Genomic DNA, 12,797 nt, shown 5'->3' on the forward strand with positions numbered 1-12,797 from the left:
CCCCTTGTGAGACCATATGCTGGTGCGGTTGGCCCTGGGTTCCTCCTAATGCAAGACAATGCTAGACCTCATGTGGCTGGAGTGTGTCAGCAGTTCCTGCAAGAGGAAGGCATTGATGCTATGGACTGGCCCGCCCGTTCCCCAGACCTGAATCCAATTGAGCACATCTGGGACATCATGTCTCGCTCCATCCACCAACGTCACGTTGCACCACAGACTGTCCAGGAGTTGGCAGATGCTTTAGTCCAGGTCTGGGAGGAGATCCCTCAGGAGACCATCCGCCACCTCATCAGGAGCATGCCCAGGCGTTGTAGGGAGGTCATACAGGCACATGGAGGCCACACACACTACTGAGCCTCATTTTGACTTGTTTTAAGGACATTACATCAAAGTTGGATCAGCCTGTAGTGTGGTTTTCCACTTTAATTTTGAGTGTGACTCCAAATCCAGACCTCCATGGGTTGATAAATTGGATTTCCATTGATTATTTTTGTGTGATTTTGTTGTCAGCACATTCAACTAAGTAAAGAAAAAAGTATTTAATAAGATTATTTCTTTCATTCAGATCTAAGATGTGTTATTTTAGTGTTCCCTTTATTTTTTGGAGCAGTGTAATTTGCTATACAATCAGTAAGGATAGTGGCCAGGATGTTAACAGAAATTCCCTGTTTATCAAAACATTTAGACACCAGCCAAACATCTATGTGTGATTGTCTGGATCGTGCCTTATTACTCCATGTGAAAGACTTGTCATCAGGAAACTTTACTCTCCAAATATCTATAATATCAAACCTTTCCATAAACTGCTTCAAACTTGTATTCATAGAAGTGGGGCGGCAGGTAGCCTAGTGGTTAGAGCGTTGGACTAGTAACCGAAAGGTTGCAAGATCGAATCGCCAAGCTGACAAGGTAAAAATCTGTCATTCTGCCCTTGAACAAGGCAGTTAACCCACTGTTCCTAGGCCGTCATTGAAAATAAGAATTTGTTCTTAACTGACTTGTCTAGTTAAATCAAGTGGACTGTCCCGGAGGCCATCGCTCAATTAAATTGTTCTGATAAATATTAAAATCACCACCTACTATAAGTGAAGCATTTGAGAACTTGGTTAGCCAATGGAGAATACGTAAGTGATCATTTTCAAGTTTGGAATCGAACCCATAAATGTTGGTAATGATGATGTTGTTACAGTTGATGACAAGACAAAGAAAGTGACCAATAGGGTCCCGGTCTGAGTGCAAAATACTTCCATTGAAATGATTCATTAGAGTGATATCTCCAGCAGAGAGTTCAGAACCATGAGAGAGACATACATCACTGACATCTCCAGAAGTTGACGTCGGTAGCAACTGAATGAGACTCTTGGGGGGGGGGGGGGGGGGAACATAAATTTGTTTTAAGCTGTTAGGCAAATAAAAATAATGCTTTGCGCTTTACATTATTTCTTAACCCCCCCTAGCATTGAGTGAAACTATAGACAATGACAAAGTGGAATATAGAACAAAGTACTATGAGCTAAACAACAATCACAAATCGAAAAATGAATGGAAGGAAACCAGCGTTGCACACCGTATATATATATGCTTGAGTGAGAATAGTTTAGCATAACAAAGCTAACTGCCAGAACAAGAAACAACAAAAGATCTTAGATGTACTATTGTAAAGTGGTTGTTCCACTGGATATCATAAGGTGAATGCACCAATTTGTAAGTCGCTCTGGATAAGAGCGTCTGCTAAATGACTTAAATGTAAATGTAAATGTAGGTAGAAATATCAGAAGTGAGAGAACAAATACAATAGAACATATCCATTACTCCAGTAGTCCTGTGCAGTTAGAACGAAGGTTAAATCACCTTAGAGCTGAGAGTGAGATCTGCTCACATCAGAGGTAGCTATCTAGGTAGCCTATGTTGACCAACAGGCACAGCCTATGACAGTCCTCAACGAGGAAGGTTGATTTCAGATCCGTCGATGAAAGCGCGCCCTCCGATGAAATAAGCCGCTTTCCCTTCTTTTCGTGCTTTATCCACAGCTGGCCACAGTTTCTCTCTCCTTTTCTCTGTCTGCTTTCGAGAGGTCTTCAGCAAACCCCAGATTGTTATCGCGTAGGAAAGTAGATTTCTTGGTTGCTTTCCAAATGGCATCCCTGTAGATCCGTGATGTGAACTGGAGAATGACACCTCTGGGCTTGGAGTCACCCTGCCTTGTCGTGCCCGAGGCGATGTACAGTGTGGATAACATCTGTTAGTTTAGCCTTCTCCACAGGTAGGATAGCTTGGCAGACTTTGACGGTCTCTTGCCGCACGTTTTCCTCCCCATCTGCCTCGGGAACTCCATACAGTCTCCGATTCCACCGTCTGGGGTAGCTTTCGAGTTTCGCGATTCTTCTTTGGCACAAGTCCATCTTTCCCTCCTCCTTTTCGACACGCTTTTCAACGTGGGTGACCTTAACATCCTTGATTTCCATGCATGCAAAGTCAACTTTTTTTTATTTTTAAGACCTCGATTTTCATTGCGTTGTCGCCAACCATTTTCTCTATGGCTTCGGACCTTGCATTGATGAGCCTGGAAAGAGTGGCGATAACATCATTATTGGCGGCGACATCTGGGCCCAGTTCAACACATGCCTTTCTTGGAAGCTTGAGGTTTGCTTGGGGTTATAGGCAAAGAAGGAAAATCCTCGTCTGACCCGGTAAGTGTCATAGAGTCTGTCAGAGCGGTATAGTTGTGGCAGTTTGTCAATCAAAGCGTTTTGCTTCCTGTGTAACGACATTGGATGATGCCTGAGCATTACTAGCTGAGGAGGTAGCAATAAGATTTCTCTTTCTGTCAGCGCACTGTGACATTTTGGAAAATATAAATCTTAAATCATCAATAACCTGATGTTTTTAGCAAGCAAATTATTAGTTTGGTAGTTCAAAAAAAATACACTTTTCATTATCTTTCAAAAGTTGGTATGCAGAGCTCGGTAGGAAACGTGCGTTCAAGCTGCCATCTTGGAGCCTCCTCTTAAATCCCTGTAATCTTACATCGTAGCGCAGCAAGCGATGGTGATTTCATCACTGTATTACATTCAGAAATCAATTTATATTGATGAATCTCAAATAATGTATAGATTTTAAATAAATAAAAAACACTGTTATAGACGGACAATATGAATATAAGATGAAAGGCGAGCTCCTAACGAGTTCAGGAAGTCAAGCTAGAGCTCTGTGAGACGTTCACAGCAATCACGCTATCACATTCAGAAATCAATTTATATTGATGAATCTCAGACATTTTGATCAAGAGAGACCTTTAGAAATTAATGCACATTTTCTCTAACACTAAACATACAAATATGTATTTTACAGTTATAAAGGAAAGTGAAATCTTATAGTTTTATAATTTTATTATGCAATATTTAGAAAGTATATAAGTAATTTAAAGCCTTATTCATACACTTTTGTTGAAGGGGGGATAGCTAGTCAGGTTGTACAACAATGCATTCAACTGAAATGTGTCTTCCGCATTTAACCCAACCCCTCTGAATCAGAGAGGTGCAGGGGGGGGCTGCCATAATCGACATCCACATCTTCGGCGCCCGGGGAACAGGGGGTTACCTGCCTTGCTCTGGGGCAGAAGGACAGATTTTTACCTTGTCAGCTCAGGGATTCGATCCAGCAACCTTACGGTTACTGTGTGCTTGTGTCCTCAAAAAAAAGTGACTACACCTCAGCAGTATATAGCTATTTTTTTAACCAAGAAAGGTGAGATTTTAACCTTTCTTGGAGTATGTAGCATTACTAGTTATTGTTTATGGCCCTCTCACAATAAAAAAAATTACCTTTGGTGGATTACGGAGATTACATTTTCGGTTACGTTTAACTGGTTAATAAACTAAAATCGACTAACATCCTCTGTAGAATTCATTCACTCTTTAGAATTCATTCAAGAATTCATAACAAAGCTCTTGGATAAGAAGGAAGGAAGGAAGGCAGGCAGACAGGCAGGCAGGCAGGCAGGCAGGCAGACAGGCAGGCAGGCAGGCAGACAGGCAGGCAGGCAGACAGGCAGGCAGGCAGGCAGACAGGCAGACAGGCAGACAGGCTGACTGGCTGACTGGCTGACTGGCAGACAGGCTGGCAGACAGACAGACGGTTTCAAGTCAATCAAAAATAAAATGGGACCAATATCCTCTTCAGAATGTAATAAAAGCCTCTTAGTCTCTAGAACTGCAAGCCCATTTTGTCCAATGGGAGGTCAAAAAATGCTTTTGGGTTGATTTGACTTCAAATTTCTCATGCTGTGTCCTCCATTAACAAATATGTCAAATTTAGGAAGATCAAAAAAATTGTCCTTTCGAAACCGTCCATAAGACCCCGAATGAAGTCACTTCCTGTCGTCAGACAGACAGTCTGACAGACATACAGGCAGTTAGGCAGGCAGAAAGACTGTTTCAAGTTTATCTCATTTTTATTATTTAAAAAAAAATGGGACCAATATCCTCTTCAGAATTCATAACAAGGCTCTTAGTTTCTAGAACTGCAAGACGATTGTGTTCAATGGAGGTTAAAAAAAAATGCTTTAAGCGTTGATTGATTTCAACATTTCTCATGCCAGGTCACAAATATATCAATGTACGGTTTACGGGGGACATTCTTTAACGATGCCCTGTTTCAAGTGTTTACATTAACATTTGACCGTTCTACAGAGGATATGGAAGCCAGTGTTTTTGTGTAACTGTAGGGAGAGACACTTCCTGTTGCCACAGGAAGCTGAACCTCAACAGGGCATCCCTAGAAGGTCATGCACGACTGGTTGTGTGCAAAGGACGGTTAGCTAGCTCAATCGCAGTCAACCAGGTGCGTCATGAGTATGTGAGAGCTGTAGGTTATTATTTTCTATGGAAGAAATGAATTCATTGTTCATTGGATTAAAGGTTAGGGTTATGTCTACGGTTGAGGCCCTAACTCTAACCCTGACCCTAACTCCAACTTCATGTCCACATCCCAGCTCAACCCTGACTCTAACCCTGACCCTAACTCTAACCCTGACCCTAACTCTAACCCTGACCCTAACTCCAACTTCATGGCCACATCCCAGCTCAACCCTAACTCTAACCTAACCCTAACTTTAACCCTGACCCTAACTCTAACCCTGACCCTAACTCTAACCCTGACCCTAACTCTAACCCTAACTCCAACTTCATGGCCACATCCCAGCTCAACCCTGACTCTAACTCTAACCCTGACCCTAACTCTAACCCTGACCCTAACTCTAACCCTAACTCCAACTTCATGGCCACATCCCAGCTCAACCCTAACTCTAACCTAACCCTAACTTTAACCCTGACCCTAACTCTAACCCTGACCCTAACTCTAACCCTGACCCTAACTCTAACCCTAACTCCAACTTCATGGCCACATCCCAGCTCAACCCTAACTCTAACCTAACCCTAACTTTAACCCTGACCCTAACCCTAACTCCAACTTCATGGCCACATCCCAGCTCAACCCTAACTCTAACCCTGACCCTAACTCTAACCCTGACCCTAACTCTAACCCTGACCCTCACTCTAACCCTGACCCTAACTCTAACCCTAACTCCAACTTCATGGCCACATCCCAGCTCAACCCTAACTCTAACTCTAACCCTGACCCTAACTCTAACCCTGACCCTAACTCTAACCCTGACCCTAACTCTAACCCTGACCCTAACTCTAACCCTGACCCTAACTCTAACCCTAACTCCAACTTCATGGCCACATCCCAGCTCAACCCTAACTCTAACCTAACCCTAACTTTAACCCTGACCCTAACCCTAACTCCAACTTCATGGCCACATCCCAGCTCAACCCTAACTCTAACCCTGACCCTAACTCTAACCCTGACCCTAACTCTAACCCTAACTCCAACTTCATGGCCACATCCCAGCTCAACCCTAACTCTAACCCTGACCCTAACTCTAACCCTGACCCTAACTCTAACCCTGACCCTAACTCTAACCCTGACCCTAACTCTAACCCTGACCCTAACTCTAACCCTGACCCTAACTCTAACCCTGACCCTAACTCTAACCCTGACCCTAACTCTAACCCTAACTCTAACCCTAACTCCAACTTCATGGCCACATCCCAGCTCAACCCTAACTCTAACCCTGACCCTAACTCTAACCCTGACCCTAACTCTAACCCTAACTCCAACTTCATGGCCACATCCCAGCTCAACCCTAACTCTAACCCTGACCCTAACTCTAACCCTGACCCTAACTCTAACCCTGACCCTAACTCTAACCCTGACCCTAACTCTAACCCTGACCCTAACTTTAACCCTAACTCTAACCCTGACCCTAACTCTAACCCTGACCCTAACTCTAACCCTGACCCTAACTTTAACCCTAACTCTAACCCTGACCCTAACTCTAACTCTAACCCTGACCCTAACCCTAACTCTAACCCTGACCCTAACTCTAACTCTAACCCTGACCCTAACTCTAACTCTAACTCTGACCCTAACTCTAACTCTAACCCTGACCCTAACTCTAACCTAACCCTAACTCTAACCTAACCCTCACTTCATCTCCACATCTTGGCTGAACCGTTCTGAACGATGCCACTCAAAAGCACATCAACTATAGTTAGAGCCCTGCGCGGGCATGAATTCTACGCCCGTGTCCTACCCATGTGTGCGACGTTCAGGCCTTCCCAACCCAGGCCTGATTGCTTCTGTCAAATTTAAAGCCCGGGCCCTGCCCCGAATTCTGAAATAACTTCCTCCATTAGTAAATACATTAGCTTCTCCTTTCGGTCTGTCACTCGCTCCCTGAGTGCAGCTCACTCTGCATGCACTCTTCTCAAGATGGCTCTGAGTCGGTGAGTATCCACAGCAACGGCTCTGGGCTGCTCTACTCAATGACGAGATGAGAGAGAGAGAGAACAGTTAAATACTTTTTTGTTGTCACTCTTAACACCATGCATGTTATGATCTTCGTCTGATATGACTGTACCTCGCAACAGCAGAGCACGAGCAAAATGGCTCAGCTTCAAAATGTTAGTGATCCATTTAATGATACCCGAGCCCTGCCAGTACTCTAGTTATTAATGAGGGGAAAAAAGCCTCTAATTCGATGTGTAATGTTGTGGCACGTGGGGTTCGGGTTGGGTAGCAGAGCTCTAACTATAGGTCAGAGTTCAAGTGAGGCCTACCTTTCTGACATGTAGTGGGCAGGGACAAATTAATTCATTGTTAATTGGATTAAGGTTAGGGGTTATGTCAAGAGTTAAGTCCACTCCCAGCTCAACCCGAACAGTAACCTCAACCCTAAACCTAGCTTTATGTCCACATCCCAGATCAACCCTAAACCTAGCTTTATGTCCACATCCCAGTTCAACCCTAAACCTAGCTTTATGTCCACATCCCAGATCAACCCTAAACCTAGCCTCAACCTTAACTTCATAGAAATTCCCAGCTCACCACTAACACTAACTTCTTGTCCACATCAACCCTAACTCCTTCAAGAGCTGAGTCAAGATGTAAAGCTAGGTTTAGGGTTGTGCTGGGATGTGGACATACAGCTAGGTTTAGGGTTAAACTGGGATGTGGACATAAAGCTAGGTTTAGGGTTGAACTGGGATGTGGACATAAAGCTAGGGTTAGGGTTAAACTGGGATGTGGACATAAAGCTAGGTTTAGGGTTGAACTGGGATGTGGACATAAAGCTAGGGTTAGGGTTGAACTGGGATGTGGACATAAAGCTAGGTTTAGGGTTGAACTGGGATGTGGACATACAGCTAGGGTTAGGGTTGAACTGGGATGTGGACATAAAGCTAGGTTTAGGGTTGAACTGGGATGTGGACATAAAGCTAGGGTTAGGGTTGAACTGGGATGTGGACATAAAGCTAGGTTTAGGGTTGAACTGGGATGTGGACATAAAGCTAGGTTTAGGGTTGAACTGGGATGTGGACATAAAGCTAGGTTTAGGGTTGAACTGGGATGTGGACATACAGCTAGGGTTAGGGTTGAACTGGGATGTGGACATAAAGCTAGGTTTAGGGTTGAACTGGGATGTGGACATAAAGCTAGGGTTAGGGTTGAACTGGGATGTGGACATACAGCTAGGGTTAGGGTTGAACTGGGATGTGGACATAAAGCTAGGTTTAGGGTTGAACTGGGATGTGGACATAAAGCTAGGTTTAGGGTTGTGCTGGGATGTGGACATAAAGCTAGGGTTAGGTTTAAGTTTGAGTTTAGAGTTTGCCTGTCTGCCTGTGAGTTTATATGTCTGTTTGCCTCCCTGCCTGTATGTGAGTTTATATATCTGCCTGTCTGTCTCTGTCTGCCTCTGAGTGGACGTCTGTCCGTAGCTAGGTTTCCATCCAATTGGCGACACATTTTCCATAGGAATATTCCAAAATCCGCATAAAAACAAAAAGTGCATTTTCCCACCAGAGATGTGTTTTCGTCAAATTGACTTGTTGCAGATTTAAAAAAAAAAAAAAAAAGACTGTGCACGATGACCTAATGCACATAAACATACATTTTGCGGTTAAATTCTCATGAACCAAATAAAACAATTCAAGTGAAATGGGTTTTCCTTGCATTTTCAACTATACTGATAGTTTTATAACTAAAAGAAATGTTGCGTTATATTATACAGCAAGCGTACTGTGCGTTCTAGCCAACACACACAGCGGGCAGACGCAGTATGTATCTACGCGCTGTTGGCTAGAGGGCGCGTATAGCCTACATGAGATTATTAAATGGACAAAAAGAGCAAGATTGTTTTTTGTATTTGTCAAACGGCAGCCAAGCATCGATTATCATATCACCACAATAAGACCCTTGATATTTATTGTAAAGGAACATCAAGCTCATCACATTACACTTTCACCACCCTGTGAAGTTCATCATTTATTTCGTGTGTAGTTTAATAATAAACTGCATGCTTTCCCGACGAGTCGTAGTGAGAGGACCGCATGTCATCATCGTGTGACTCGAAGTTTTACTTCGATATGATGGTTATTATATCAATATTTGTGCATAAAAGCGTTTCCACTGAGATTTCTCGCATAATTCATTTTACCAACACAAAAAAGGTCCCACCTTGTCTGGCGTGTTTTGTATGTTTCCATTACATTACCAACACATAAAGGTCCCACCTTGTCTAGCGTGTTTTGTATGTTTCCATTACATTACCAACACAAAGGTCCCACCTTGTCTGGCATGTTTTGTGTTTCCATTACATTACCAACACATAAAGGTCCCACCTTGTCTGGCGTGTTTTGTGTTTCCATTACATTACCAACACATAAAGGTCCCACCTTGTCTAGCGTGTTTTGTATGTTTCCATTACATTACCAACACATAAAGGTCCCACCTTGTCTGGCGTGTTTTGTGTTTCCATTACATTACCAACACATAAAGGTCCCACCTTGTCTGGCGTGTTTTGTGTTTCCATTACATTACCAACACATAAAGGTCCCACCTTGTCTAGCGTGTTTTGTGTTTCCATTACATTACCAACACATAAAGGTCCCACCTTGTCTGGCGTGTTTTGTGTTTCCATTACATTACCAACACAAAGGTCCCACCTTGTCTGGCGTGTTTTGTGTTTCCATTACATTACCAACACATAAAGGTCCCACCTTGTCTAGCGTGTTTTGTGTTTCCATTACATTACCAACACATAAAGGTCCCACCTTGTCTGGCGTGTTTTGTGTTTCCATTACATTACCAACACATAAAGGTCCCACCTTGTCTGGCGTGTTTTGTGTTTCCATTACATTACCAACACATAAAGGTCCCACCTTGTCTGGCGTGTTTTGTATGTTTCCATTACATTACCAACACATAAAGGTCCCACCTTGTCTGATGTGTTTTGTATGTTTCCATTACATTACCAACACATAAAGGTCCCACCTTGTCTGGCGTGTTTTGTGTTTCCATTACATTACCAACACATAAAGGTCCACCTTGTCTGGCGTGTTTTGTATGTTTCCATTACATTACCAACACATAAAGGTCCCACCTTGTCTGGCGTGTTTTGTGTTTCCATTACATTACCAACACATAAAGGTCCCACCTTGTCTGGCGTGTTTTGTGTTTCCATTACATTACCAACACATAAAGGTCCACCTTGTCTGGCGTGTTTTGTATGTTTCCATTACATTACCAACACATAAAGGTCCCACCTTGTCTGGCGTGTTTTGTATGTTTCCATTACATTACCAACACATAAAGGTCCCACCTTGTCTGGCGTGTTTGTATGTTTCCATTACATTACCAACACATAAAGGTCCCACCTTGTCTGGCGTGTTTTGTGTTTCCATTACATTACCAACACATAAAGGTCCCACCTTGTCTGGCGTGTTTTGTATGTTTCCATTAGGCCTGTCATTTTTTTTTTTACCAACAAGTAATTTACTTGCATAAAAAGGGTTGGATGGAAACCTGGTTTGGGTCTTTTGCCAGTTTACCCATTGCAGCTCTATCACCAACTTTTTTTTGCCTTGAATGCAATGTATGGATTTATGCGCCAATACCCTTGATGCATACAGTATCTCTTCTGCAATATCCTGTCTGTGGAGGTAGGAAAGTGGAGAGAGGTGGAGGCGGGAGAGAGAAAAATAGATTAGAGGTAAGGGAAAGGAAAGGAGGGAGACAGAATGGAGGGGGGGATGGATAGAGAAAGAAAGAGAGAGGTCATGAAATCATGGTCTCCTGAGTTCTTCAGATAGAGTTGTTTAGATGTAGATATACTTGGATTTAAACAGGATACTACCCTCTATATCAAAACCTTCAATACAAATAAAAATGTTGACAAAAATTGTGCAATGTTATTTTTAACATCAAATTAGTACTGTACTGTAATGCTCCTCAAGGAAAATCCACATACACTATTTGCTAACTGCTACAAAGAGGGGAACGTAAGCAATTTAATTTTCCACACAGACCATCCCCTGGCATGGCAGAGTGCTATAAGAGTGCTACATTACCACTATGTCAAGAGAGAGTGTATTGGCCCAGGGCAGAAACTCTGAATAATAGACATTGAGGAAACCAGGTCCACCTCTACAAGGCAACAATCCCAACTTTTGCCAGGACCCTGAAGGACGTCACCTTCAACCACAGCCCCAGCACTTCACACAGGAGCAACAGAGCATTGGACACCCTGCCCAGACCAGCGAGACACCCCTCCCAGACCAGCGAGACACCCCTCCCAGACCAGCGAGACACCCCTCCCAGACCAGCGAGACACCCCTCCCAGACCAGCGAGACACCCCTCCTGAAGGACACCTAGACCACAGCATCACCAGCCACACCCCAACCAGCTGAGACCACCCCAAACAAACCCTGGCCACACCCTATATGCCCCCCCCAGATCAGGGCGCCCACTCCGACAAGGTTGATTGACCCACAGTCCCACACGGTGACATGATATATATATGTTTTTCAATTTCACATTTATTTAACCAGGTAGGCTAGTTGAGAACAAGTTCTCATTTACAACTGCAACCTGGCCAAGATAAAGCAAAGCAGTGAGACACAAACACAGAGTTACACATGGAATAAACAAAAGTACAGTCAATAACACAATAGAAAAATGTATATACAGTGTGTGCAAATGGAGTAAGGAGGGAAGGCAATTAATAGGCCATAGTAGCGAAGTAATTACAATTTAGCAGATTAACACTGGAGTGATAGATGTGCAGATGATGATGTGCAAGTAGAGACACTAGGGTGCAAAAGAGCAAGAAGATAAATAACAATATGGGGATGAGGTAGTTGGGTGGGCTATTTACAGATTGGCTGTACCTGTACACAGCCATCGGTAAGCTGCTCTGACCGCGGATGCTTAAAGTTAGAGAGGGAGATATAAGACTCCAGCTTCAGAGATTTTTGCAATTCGTTCCTGTCATTGGCAGCAGAGAACTGAAGGAAAGGTGGCCAAAGGAAGTGTTGGCTTTGGGGATGACCAATGAGATATACCTGCTGGAGCGCGTGGTAAGGGTGGGTGCTGCTATGGTGACCAGTGAGCTGAGTTAAGGTGGGGCTTTACCTAGCAAAGACTTATAGATGAACTGGAGCCAGTGGGTTTGGCGACGACTATGTAGTGAGGGCCAGCCAACGAGAGCATACAGGTCGCAGTGGTGAATAGTATATGGGGCTTTGGTGACAAAACAGATGGCACTGTGATAGACTACATCCAGTTTGCTGAGTAGAGTGTTGGAGGCTATTTTGTAAATGACATCGCCGAAGTCATGGATCGGTAGGATGGTCAGTTTTACGAGGGTGTTATCTGTGATCGTTTTGTTTGAATTGTTTAGTTTTTTAATCATTGTACCTAAACTGTATGTGTTAACATGTATACGCAGGGCCCAGCTGTAAAAGAGACCTTGGTCTCAGTCTGTGTTCCTTGTTGAAATGAAGGTATAATAATAAAATTATAATGTTTGGCAGAATGCGTGAAGGATGCTTTGTTGCGAAATAGGAAGCCGATTCTAGATTTAATTTTGGATTGGAGATGCTTAATGTGAGTCTGGAAGGAGAGTTTACAGTCTAACCAGACACCTAGTTATTTGTAGTTGTCCACATAGTCTAAGTCAGAACCGTCCAGAGTAGTGATGCTGGACGGGTGGGCAGGTGCGAGCAGCGATCGGTTGAAGAGCATGCATTTAGTTTTACTTGCATTTAAGATCAGTTGGAGGCCACCTAAGGAGAGTTGTATTGCATTGAAGCTTGTCTGGAGGTTTGTTAACACAGTGTCCAAAGAAGGGCCAGATGTATACAGAATGGTGTTGTCTGCGTAGAGGTGGATA

The 12,797-nt window shown here is 43.5% G+C and overlaps 1 protein-coding gene across 1 annotated transcript in view; it reads left to right on the forward strand.

Annotated features, from left to right (window-relative positions):
• Positions 1-2,672: 2,672 nt before the first annotated feature.
• The window catches only part of mecp2 (methyl CpG binding protein 2), a 33,996-nt gene continuing 23,871 nt past the window's right edge, over positions 2,673-12,797 (forward strand). The window contains exon 1 of the mRNA XM_029718318.1: positions 2,673-2,690. The gene's annotated coding sequence lies outside the window, so the exon portion shown is untranslated. The remainder of the gene's footprint in view (positions 2,691-12,797) is intronic.

The sequence above is a fragment of the Salmo trutta genome, chromosome 28, assembly GCF_901001165.1.
Source record: "Salmo trutta chromosome 28, fSalTru1.1, whole genome shotgun sequence".
NCBI lineage: Eukaryota > Metazoa > Chordata > Actinopteri > Salmoniformes > Salmonidae > Salmo > Salmo trutta.